We start from the raw sequence: 12,868 nt of genomic DNA, 5'->3' as shown, positions 1-12,868 counted from the left end.
ACGTGGAGGAGGCCGTAGGAGGGCAACAACCTAGCAGCAAGACCGCTACCTCCGCTACCTCCTTTGTGCAAGGAGGAACAGGAGGAGCACTGCCAGAGCCCTGCAAAATGACCTCCAGCAGGTCACAAATGTGCATGTGTCTGCTCAAACGGTCAGAAACAGACTCCATGAGGGTGATATGAGGGCCCGACGTCCACAGGTGGGGGTTGTGCTTACAGCCCAACACCGTGCAGGACGTTTGGCATTTGCCAGAGAACACCAAGATTGGCAAATTCGCCACTGGCACCCTGTGCTCTTCACAGATGAAAGCAGGTTCACACTGAGCACATGTGACAGACGTGACAGAGTCTGGAGACGCCGTGGAGAACGTTCTGCTGCCTGCAACATCCTCCAGCATGACCGGTTTGGCATTTGGTCAGTAATGGTGTGGGGTGGCATTTCTTTGGAGGGCCGCCCAGCCCTCCATGTGCTCGCCAGAGGTAGCCTGACTGCCATTAGGTACCGAGATGAGATCCTCAGACCCCTTGTGAGACCATATGCTAGTGCGGTTGGCCCTGGGTTCCTCCTAATGCAAGACAATGCTAGACCTCATGTGGCTGAAGTGTGTTAGCAGTTCCTGCAAGACGAAGGCATTGATGCTATGGACTGGCCCGCCCGTTCCCCAGACCTGAATCCAATTGACCACATCTGGGACATCATGTCTCGCTCTATCCACCAACGTCACGTTGCACCACAGACTGTCCAGGAGTTGGCAGATGCTTTAGTCCAGGTCTGGGAGGAGATCCCTCAGGAGACCGTCCGCCACCTCATCAGGAGCATGCACAGGCGTTGTAGGGAGGTCATAAAGGCACGTGGGGGCCACACACACTACTGAGCCTCATTTTGACTTGTTTTAAGGACATTACATCAAAGTTGGATCAGCCTGTAGTGTGTTTTTCCACTTTAATTTTGAGTGTGACTCCAAATCCAGACCTCCATGGGTTGAAAAATTTGATTTCCATTTTTATTTTTGTGTGATTTTGTTGTCAGCACATTCAACTATGTAAAGAACAAAGTATTTCAGAAGAATATTTAATTAATTCAGATCTAGGATGTGTTATTTTTGTGTTCCCTTAATTTTTTTGAGCAGTGTATATGTATATATATACACTGCTCAAAAAAATAAAGGGAACACTTAAACAACACAATGTAACTCCAAGTCAATCACACTTCTGTGAAATCAAACTGTCCACTTAGGAAGCAACACTGAGTGACAATCAATTTCACATTCTGTTCTGCAAATGGGATAGACAACAGGTGGAAATTATAGGCAATTAGCAAGACACCCCTAATAAAGGAGTGGTTCTTCAGGTGGTGACAACAGACCACTTCTCAGTTCCTATGCATCCTGGCTGATGTTTTGGTCACTTTTGAATGCTGGCAGTGCTTTCACTCTAGTGGTAGCATGAGACGGAGTCTACAACCCACACAAGTGGCTCAGGTAGTGCAGCTTATCCAGGATGGCACATCAATGCGAGCTGTGGCAAGAAGGTTTGCTGTGTCTGTCAGCGTAGTGTCCAGAGCATGGAGGCGCTACCAGGAGACAGGCCAGTACATCAGGAGACGTGGAGGAGGCCGTAGGAGGGCAACAACCCAGCAGCAGGACCGCTACCTCCGCCTTTGTGCAAGGAGGAACAGGAGGAGCACTGCCAGAGCCCTGCAAAATGACCTCCAGCAGGCCACAAATGTGCATGTGTCTGCTCAAACGGTCAGAAACAGACTCCATGAGGGTGATATGAGGGCCCGAAGTCCATAGGTGGGGGTTGTGCTTACAGCCCAACACCATGCAGGACGTTTGGCATTTGCCAAAGAACACCAATATTGGCAAATTCGCCACTGGTGCCCTGTGCTCTTCACAGATGAAAGCAGGTTCACACTGAGCACATGTGACAGACGTGACAGAGTCTGGAGACGCCGTGGAGAATGTTCTGCTGCCTGCAACATCCTTCAACATGACCGGTTTGGCATTTGGTCAGTAATGGTGTGGGGTGGCATTTCGCCAGAGGTAGCCTGACTGCCATTAGGTACCGAGATGAGATCCTCAGACCCCTTTTGAGACCATATGCTAGTGCGGTTGGCCCTAGGTTCCTCCTAATGCAAGACAATGCTAGACCTCATGTGGCTGGAGTGTGTCAGCAGTTCCTGCAAGACAAAGGCATTGATGCTATGGACTGGCCCGCCTGTTCCCCAGACCTGAATCCAATTGAGCACATCTGGGACATCATGTCTCGCTCTATCCACCAACGTCACGTTGCACCACAGACTGTCCAGGAGTTGGCAGATGCTTTAGTCCAGGTCTGGGAGGAGATCCCTCAGGAGACCATCCGCCACCTCATCAGGAGCATGCACAGGCATTATAGGGAGGTCATACAGGCACGTGGAGGCCACACACACTACTGAGCCTCATTTTGACTTGTTTTAAGGACATTACATCAAAGTTGGATCAGCCTGTAGTGTGTTTTTCCACTTTAATTTTGAGTGTGACTCCAAATCCAGACCTCCATGGGTTGAAAAATTTGATTTCCATTTTTTTTATTTTTGTGTGATTTTGTTGTCAGCACATTCAGCTATGTAAAGAACAAAGTATTTCAGAAGAATATTTAATTAACTCAGATCTAGGATGTGTTATTTTTGTGTTCCCTTAATTTTTTTGAGCAGTGTATATATATATATATATATATATGCGCATGCGAACGCGTGCGCTCATGTATGATATATATATACATACATAGATAGGCACATTATAGGATGATGTGCACAGATGTGCCCAACATCTGCGCACATCTGTCCTTAATATTCCACAGGGGCTCATTGTGGCCCCTGTGGGGAATACGTGCCCCCTTATACATGTGCCCCCATATATGTGTCCCCTTATAGTGAGTATCCCCTTATAAATTATATACCCCCCATATCCATAGGACCCTTTATATGTCCCCAAATTGACCTGAAACCAGGTGCATCAGTGTGAATGTGCCCCAAGCATTCACACTGATGCAATCTGGTTGATTGCATCAGAATGACCGGACAAGGGTCCGGTCATCCTGATGACTACAAAGAACTCAGATTCAACAGAATCTGAGTCCTTTGTTTTAATTATCTCCAGCGCTGCTGGAGATAATTAGCATTGATAGAAGGAAGGGAGAAACCTCCCCTCCTTCTATTATGCGCATTCCGGCAGCGCGATTACTATCGTGCTGCCCGGAATGCAATGTGCTACAGGTGGGAGATCAAAGGCTTCTCCCGCCTGTCAGCAAGTGGCGCTTGTGCGGGGACGCGCGCGGTGGCGCAGTGACATCATTTTACTGCGCCAGCCCACGTGTCCCTGACAGTGGCGCGCGCCACAGTGTGGGCGGCAGTGCAGGCCATAAATGTCCGGCAGGCCCTGCACTAGGGGAGAAGAGCCGAGCCGCCCCCCAAAGATGACCCCTGGAAACGAGCATCCCAGGAGGGTTGAGTATCATCCCCGCTATCCCACCAACGATTATATATTTACCCCTACCTGCCCTATCCATACCCTATCCCACCAACGACCCCTACTTGCCCTATCCATACCCCTATCCCACCAACGTCCTACTCCCTATCCATACCCTATCCCACCAACGAACCCCTACTTGCCCTATTACCCCTATACCCTATCCCACCAATCCCCAGCCATCCTGATTACCCCTACCTGCCCATATTCCCACTTTAACTCCTGAATTGCCAATTCCCTGCAGGAGCATCCCTGCTCCCTATTCTGTACTAACCCCTGCTGTACCCCTGCCTGCATTTACCCCTATAACTCTGTGTCTGTGGCCTGCATTCACCCCTGCAGTGCCACCGTTAACCCTTCATTATTCCCTTAGGGATAGTTTTAGAGCCAAGTGGGGTGGGCTGCTATTGTGTGTGTGTGTATTAGGCCTCTTTCCCACTACAGTATGTCGATTTCAGTGTTTTGAGTTCCGTTTTTCACGGATCCGTTGTTCCGTTTTTTTGCTTCCGCTGTGTTTCCGTTCCGTCGTTCCGTTCCGTTTTTCCGTATGGCATATACAGTATACAGTAATTACATAGAAAAAATTGGGCTGGGCATAACATTTTCAATAGATGGTTCAGAAAAAACGGAACGGAAACGGAGGACATACGGATGCATTTCCGTGTGTGTTACTTTTTTTTGCGGACCCATTGACTTGAATGGAGCCACGGACCGTGATTTGCGGGCAATAATAGGACATGTTCTATCTTTCAACGGAACGGAAAAACGGAAATACGGAAACGGAATGCATACGGAACACATTCAATTTTTTTTGCGGAACCATTGAAATGAATGGTTCCGTATACAGACCGTATACGGAACGCAAAAAACGGACCGCAAAACGGAAAAGAAAAACGGTAGTGTGAAAGAGGCCTTAGTTTGTGGGTGGAACTTGGGATTGAATAGTGTATTTAGTGCTGTATTTTTGGTGCTGTATTGTGTGTATTGTGTACTGTAAGTCATAATAAATTTCTTGTATTATTTGTATTATACCTACTGTGTAACGTGTGGTTATTAGCGGTAGTTAGCTCAGTTAGGCGCTTGCAGCTAGTTTAGCGGGTAGTGTAAAGCAAAGGAATAGTGTGTTATCTTTATTTAAGGTATAAATAGGTGGTCATCAGTAGACGACTCCTCCTATTTATGAATATGAATTATTGATATTTGCATAAATATTGGTAATTAATATTCTCCCTTTACAACGGTGTTGACTGGACGGGGTGGATCGTGGGATATTTTTATAGAGCAGGATGTTACGGACACGGTGATACCTAAAATGTGTGATTTTAAATTTTTTTCTATTTTTAACATTGGGGAAGGGGCTTTTTTTAATTGAATCTTTAATTTTATTTTATTGTCAAAAAAACATTTATATTTCACTTTTATAATTTTTTACTTTTGTCCCTTTACATCTGTATTGTGCTGTATTGAACTGTCAGTGTCTTACACTGTAAGACGCTGACAGTTGCCTAGGAGACCCAGTCCTGGGGCTGGATCTCCTGGGCTTCCACAGCTGGCAGTCCCAATACCTGTGCAAGGCAACCATCGGGTCCCTTTTCACCGCAGCACGGGGACCCAATGGGGATGTACAAGCTGCCGCAAACCCACTGTATGCCTCGGTAAGCCGGACCGCGGCATACAGGAGGTTAATCTGCTGGCATTGGTGTTTTCACTGCTGGCGAATACAGCAGGGGACCGGCTGTCAGTATAAGCCAGGCCCCTGTTGCTGATTTCGGCAGCGCATATGGGGCAGCCAACATAACATAGGCAATCACATAACGTAGTTGTTTCAATACACAGAATAATAAGCATTATTCCAACACCCCCACTCAACAACTACTTATCCTGTTAGTCCCATAGCTGGCTTGAGTTTTTCAAACTAAAACTTAGGTAGTGGTTTCATCATAGCATCAGCTACCATTTTTTCAGTTTCACTGTAAGCAAACTGAATTATACCTCGTTCCACCAAATCACGCAGGTGATGATATTTTACATCAATATGCTTGTTTCTTGTGCTACTTTTCTCACTGCTTGCAAGTTTAATAAATGTTTGGTTGTCTTCATAGACTATTGTTGGTTGACTTAATGGTTCACCAAGATCTTTCAAGAGTTGATTCAACCAGATTACTTCTTGACTGGCGTAGGCTGCAGATACATATTCCGCTTCTGTAGAAGACATTTTAATTGATACAGTTTATTTGTAATTTTTTCACCTGCAAGTGTGTACCCTTGTTTTGAGATAAGGCAGCGAGCATACTTAAATTTGGCTTCATTGCCCTGTCCAGTGAGTTTCTTCACAGACAACAAATTGCTTTCAAAACTAGGGACATAGAGCACATCCTTTACTGGAATCCTTCTGCTTTGTGTGGGGGAGACTTGACATTTACTGTAGCCATCTCTTCTGTACTCCTTCTGAAGTCATATACTGACCATTAGATAGGATCACTTTCTCTGTTTTACTTTGATCAAGGTTAGAGAAGAAGTTTCTGTCATTTGTCATATGAGTAGTTGCTCCAGAGTCTATACACCAGGGATCAACAACCTTCGGCACTCCAGCTGCTGTGAAACTACAATTCCCAGCATGCAAACTTACTTGGATGTTCTTGTAGCAACCATGGAATTCAAAGGAGGATTCTGGGAGTTGTAGCTTCAGAACAGCTGGAGTGCCGGAGGTTGCTGATCCCTACTATACACCATGCATGTTTTGTTGTACTTGAATTAATAATAAATGCAGCTTCAGTACTTGGAGTGTTACTTTCTTCACTGACAGCACTTTTAACTCTTTGGTGATCACCTTGCCTTTTACCTGTTTGATTTTACCTTGCCACTCTACAGTCAGCTTTCAGATAACCTGTTTTCTTGCACACAAAACACTGTTGTGTCTCCTTTAAATGAGTTTTGTTTGTGACTAGATCCTGTGTATTAAATGCAGAAACAACAGCGCAACATATGAATATAACTTTCAGTAATATCAGAATCTCATCACATCTGCTTCTGGCCTTCTTCTCTCTCAGCTCTCTCAGCTCTCTCTCTGGACATGTTCAGCAAGTCTCCGTCTTTTTCTGTCTTTTCTTTTTAGCAGTACTTTATTAACAACATAACACTGTGTCTGGAAACAGGCAATCACATAATGTAGCTGTTGCAATACACAGTATAATAAGTATTATTCCAACAGTTTTTCATAGCCCACCTTGTATCATCATGTACACAGTAGTTCACTAAAAGGTACTGTATGTTTACTGAAGAAGGTGTAACTTGAAGAACTTTGACCCCAATGTGAAATCATTAACAGAGTGTAATGGGTTTTCTTAATTAGCTCATGTTTCTCCTGCGGACCTTGTCCACCGGCATCACTGTTCCCCTTCTCAGTCAGCACTGCCACCATAGCAGGGGTCAACCTGTCCAAAACTATTTTGCTCATTCTAAACACTATAATTTTTAATGTATTTATAGCAGACAACTGCTCAGTTCTGCTTCATTTCACATATTACAAAGCTGTCTGCCTGCAGCTACCATTAAGAGGAGCTCAGTGCACACGAGTTTAGACAGTTACCACTGTCTGTAATGGACACTGTAATCTTCTTTTTGCACTGAGTTCCCCCTACTGGCAAGTCAATAAAAATGCAGTGTTTTGGCATCAGGAACAGAAGTAGTTCAGTACCAGATTCATCCTCCCGCCAGGTCCCACAGAAGTAACGTGGTCTGCTTCAATTGATGGTACGCCACTGGCACTTAAATATAACCCTTGCCACGTGCAAAAGATAAGACGTCCTATTCTTTGTCATAGCTTGCAGACCACAGACCCATTGAAGTTAATGAGTCCATACCGCAATGCGGAGTGCACAGTGTCAGTGTCATTGTTCTTAGGGGAGTCTTTATGGTATAACATAGATGCCGTGAGGTTACACAATGCAGTTTTGTTAAAGTGCTTTGCTTTTGCAGTGTATGTTCTGTGTATGTGTTGGGAATTGCTGTTGGAGCCTACACTGAAGGATCCAATTGGGCACTAGCAAAAATGACAGTTTATGGGCATAGCATGCAGTTACATATATCTGGCAGATAAATTCAGCGTATATGTCAGCAGATTTTATATGCCGAGCATACACTGCAAACGTAGTCTGAATGGACTAAATAGACCTTCAAATTCATTTCTGGTTGACTAACTCTGAGAAATCTTAATATCCTTGGTTATTATCTATGGAACTAATTAACACAATGAATATCACAGCACAAAAAGGCTGTCTGATATGTTAAACATCAGAGAAAATGAAAATCAAATATTTCTTACAACCCCAGACTGAGATTTTAAAATAACTGCAGTTCCTTCAGGAGATATGAATACTCGCTATTTACATAGAACATTAGGGAACTCTAAGAAGAACCAAAATGCCACGTCTTCATTGTCTAAAATATAAACTTTATAAGCAACACAACAATATTATATTCCAGACAGAGTGCATACATTCATCAACCTAAGGCAAATAAATGACAATAACTTTTAGAGCTATGAAGACCCAAAACAGCTGAGTTAACAGGTAACATGAATGAATCACACTCAGTTCCGATATCTTTTCCAGATGTCTACATACTCTTTTTGGTCAATTAAATGTTCTCATCATGCAGCCATCCCATTCTTACTGCTGCAGAGCATCATTTATCAACATTCAGCATTCCTTGCCCCAGTTCCTTCATTAGAGCCAGAAAAACTCTACTAATATAGACTTCATTTTTGCTACTGAGTGTTTATATTGTTCATGTTATAAATTACGTGTGTGGTTTACGATAGTTCTTAGATGTTAAACCATGTCATGGGGCTAGTATATTAAGTCTTGTGAGAGTTTCTGAAGGCATCTGGACTTCATATTCTCATTAGTATGGATGCAGATAGAAGAATGAGCTAGCCTTTGGCTCATCAGAGCATTTATGCTTTCTTTTAGCTGATGAAGCATTTATGAGTAACTCCACACTGTAATCTCCAAGGACTCCATTGTATCAATTAACACACACTTTTCATAGCTAGAATTCTAATGAAGCTTTTAGTGATTTACAGTACAATGGTTTGATGATATTAATGATTACGTATTTAAAGGGTAACTGTCATGTTTTTATAAAAAAATCAATTCTAGCATATGTTACTGCTGCTGCAGCATTATGCATAAAGCAATCTTTAGTTTCTTCACATACCACTGTTTTCCTTGAGTTTTTCCCTTAGTTACGGCTGTTTAAACATTTACAATATGAGGACCTTCTCAAGATGGCTCCTCTGCCAGTTCTCTGAGGCCAAAACTGCTTTCCCTCACATCCTATACACACTTGCTGTAGCCAGCAGCTCCCTGCCAGCCAATCAGATTGGATTACTGAGAGACACGCCTCCTCACTCTGAAGCCTAATGCAGGCATGCAGTATAAAGGACCGTCCCTCTGTCTTCTGTTTATACTAAAGGGAAAACAGACAAGCCCTAGCAACGGTCTTTTAAAGGAGCAGTGGAAAGGGACAGAGGACATTAATGAAAGCTGTTATTATAAGGTAATTACAGATCTTTTGACAATCATTGACAGACTAACTCAGATATACATGCCTAGCTCTAATAAACTAGCAAATAAATAAAAAAATGACAGTTACCTTTAAATGTATAAACATGGTATAATTAACATGAATCTGCAGGAAATATTTGATGTTGTCTAGAAGTGTTTTTAAAAGAAGTTTTAAATATATCTTTATAGGGATCAGAACTTCATTATTTCAATACAGGACCTCAAAAATGCAGCTTCATCTCACACAGCCATAGAACTACATGATTATTCTCTATCTGCAGGAGCCACTAGGGAGCGCTCCCTTCATACGGTATATCAATGGGAGCTATATAAATATCTACCTGCTGTAGTAAGTTCTCCTAGTAGTGGTTGTAGTGCAATAAGACAGATCATAATTTTATAGGCAATCCTTGTATAGAAAATGCAATTTTCTCCATGATTTTCAGCTTTTTTGAGAACTACGGATGTATCAGGGTTAACACACATGCTTTATGAGACATGTTATCTAAACTAAATGCAACTAAATGCGTTAAGCAATTGCTTTTCAATGGCTTTTGTTTCAAGATAACGCAATAAGTTAAGAAATTTGAGTTAAGAGTGTGTGTGTTACCCCTGCTACATCTGTACTTATCAAACCTACTTATGATCTGTGATTAAAGGAGTTGTCCAATCAGGATCATGGGGGTCCAACTCCCTGCACCACTGCCAGTGAGTACTGTGGTCTCTTTCTAGGCTAGTAACATTACTTTCATCAGTCACATTGCCTAGGCACAGCTTAGTCCCTTCGATTGAGTGGGGCTGAGCCACAATAACAAGCACAGCTACTATACAATGGACGACTCTGTGCTAGGTAAGCTGTGAGTAGGCCGCAGCACTCACTGGAGCATTGCCTCCTCAAACAACTGATCGCTGGGGTGCTGGCCGTTGGACCCCCACCAATCTGATATTGATGACCTCTCCTGAGGATAGGTCATCAATATAAAAAACCTGGAAAACCTCTTTAAGTGCGTTGTAGAGTCACTTCATAGCAGAAAAGCTTCCAAACAGGTTTCATGGGTATATCTGGTAATGTTTAGGTTGTTTTAGTCTACTTATCAACTTTCGTGTTTGGTTTAGTTTCTTTTCAAGGATTTTTCATCTTCCTTCACCAGGAAATAGTATGATTGCATACAATCTCTGTGTCATCTAGTCTGCTTATCACCACTCCCTCCCTTCCTCCTTATGATTTTACATGAAATATGAAGGGAATTTTAGGGAAACCACAGCTGAAACAACTGCAGAATTTCAGACTAAAACTGTTCTTTAATATTCTAGCATTAAACATGATGTGTAAGCAAACTTAATTCATTCTTTATCTATTAACCCCTTAACGACTGCCTACTCTTTTGACGGCGAGCAGTGCAGTGCTTCAGTCTACAGAGACATCTTTTGGCATCGCTGTAGTAGAGGAGGGTTGCCGACTCTCACAACCAGCTCCAGTTCTTAGTCCAGGCTCCGACTTCACAGCTGGGGTTAGAGGAAGAGCCAACCCTGGCTTTTAACCCTTTGATTGTGGTCCATGAACATGGCATGATCAAAAGGGACTCCACCTGCGATTGGCTTTCCCAGTGACCTGATCTGAGACTGGGGTAGCCATCTGCTGTCAGCCCTTTGAACCTACAAAGGACCCCAGAGCTCCTTCTCCAGTTATCCTGCTTTTAGAGCACACTAGTCTTGCCCCAACAGCAGATTGTATCATAGAGACACAGAGTATAATGGCCCTGATTTGCGCTGATATCCTCTGGCAGTCCATGTGCCAAAATGAAATCTATGGCAGCTCGGAGCCGCTGTAGATTTCGGTCTTTTTTTCTGTATGCCACTTTCTGGTAAATAATAATGAATGTGCAAGAACCAACGGGCCAGCCCACATCCAACCCTAGCCACTCCCCATTTTTGTTAACCGGGCAAGGGCAACATAAAATGCCAGTTGTGACTTAAAAAGTCACAATGGAATTGTAAAAGTCGCAAAACAGTGTTTTTCTGACTCTTTTAAGCCAAAAAAGGTTTAGGTGGAAGGATGCATTTCCTCCAATGTATTAGCAAATAGGAGTATGCTAACATATTATACATTTAAAATATAGGTGTAACTATGGCAATCCCCAAATTGGATTTTTTAAAATATGTTAAATAATTTACTAAAAAAAACAACAACTTACATATATTTAAATATCCACACAACCATAATATCCTGAAGAATTTATTTATCAGGAAATTTTGGATATTTATTTTGAAACAGGAATGGTATAAAAAAAACATGAAAAATCATATTGTTTTATATTTACGATACAAAAATAATTATGGGCCCATCCTCTTTATCCAGCTATAGCCCCATTTGACTATTCCAGTTCGCATCAAAACTCCTAGAACTACATGTCCATCTCGAACTATCCTCACATCCAACTCACTTTTTGATCTGCTACCTGCTAAAGCTAAACATCATTACTCGGTGCCCTTCCTTCTTGTCCTGTCCTCTGCCTTTGACACTGTCGATCACTTCCTCCTATTGCAAACTCTCTAATCCCTTGTCATTAGAGACCAGGCCCTCTCCTAGATTGCCGCGTACTTCAGCAATAGAGTCTTCAGTGTTTCCCATTCATATACCACCTCCTCATCATGCCCTCTCTCTGTTGGTGTCCCTCAAGGCTCTGCCCTCCTCTCCTACTTGTCTCCATTTATACATTCAGCCTGGGCCAGCTCATAGAGTTCCATGACTTCCAATACCACCTCTGTGCTGATGACACTCAAATCTCTCTGTCCCAGAAGTAACTTCCCTTCTATCTAGAATCCCTTCTTGTCTATGAGCTCTTCATTATTCTCCTCCTGCTTCTTAAAACTCAACATGGATAAAACTGAATTCATCATCTTTCCCCATTTCACTCGGCCCCCCTACCAGACCTATGAATTACAGTTAACAGCACCAAGCTTTCTCCAGTTTCACAGCTTCACTGCCTGGGGATAACATTTGATTCAGCCCTGTCCTTCAAGCCACATATCCAAACCCTTACCCTCACCTGCCGATTTCAACTCAAGAACATATCTCATATTCCCTGAGTAAACTGAAATGCTACAGCATGTCCTCATCTCCTGAATGGACTACTGCAGCATTCTTTTCTGTGGCCTCCCAACTTGGGTGGCCAGACGTCCGGTTTTAGGGCGGACAGTCCGGTTTTTAGACTTCTGGTCCTCCGTCCGGCTCAAGGCCAGTCAAGTCAGGCACGGCAGGAAGGGAATACAGACTGTGAGGAGCGCTGCCTGCCAGCCAAATGCGAGCGCAGCGGCGCAGGTAGTAGTCGGCATAGTAGCTAAGCTTACTTACTGGGGAGTCGGCGACTGTGCTTTTGCTGTGGCCAGGTTGGGGAGGGTTTATGAAATGGATTGCAAACTGAAAGGGGTGGAAGTCTGCTGTGAAACTTCAAGTTGGGGAAAGACAGTATGTGAATGGCTACTGGGCTAGAACTGCTGAAAGGGGTTAATTATAATTACTGGAGCGAAGGGGGGAATAAATAACTACACTGAAGAGATACTGAAAGGGGTTAATATATACTGTGAAGGGGGGACTGCTGAAAGGGGTTAATAAGTACTGTGAAGGCCCTTCACAGTAGTTATTAACCCCTTTCCGCAGTCCCCCTTCACAGTAGTTATTAAACCCTTCAGCAGTCCCCCCTTCAGTGAATGGGGGACTGAAATGGGTTAATAAATACTGTGAAGGGGGGACTGCCTGAAAGGGGTTAATAAATACTGTGAAGGG

The sequence above is a fragment of the Bufo bufo genome, chromosome 5, assembly GCF_905171765.1.
Source record: "Bufo bufo chromosome 5, aBufBuf1.1, whole genome shotgun sequence".
Lineage (NCBI taxonomy): Eukaryota > Metazoa > Chordata > Amphibia > Anura > Bufonidae > Bufo > Bufo bufo.
The sequence above is the reverse complement of the archived record's forward strand: the minus strand, read 5'-3'. Positions refer to the sequence as shown.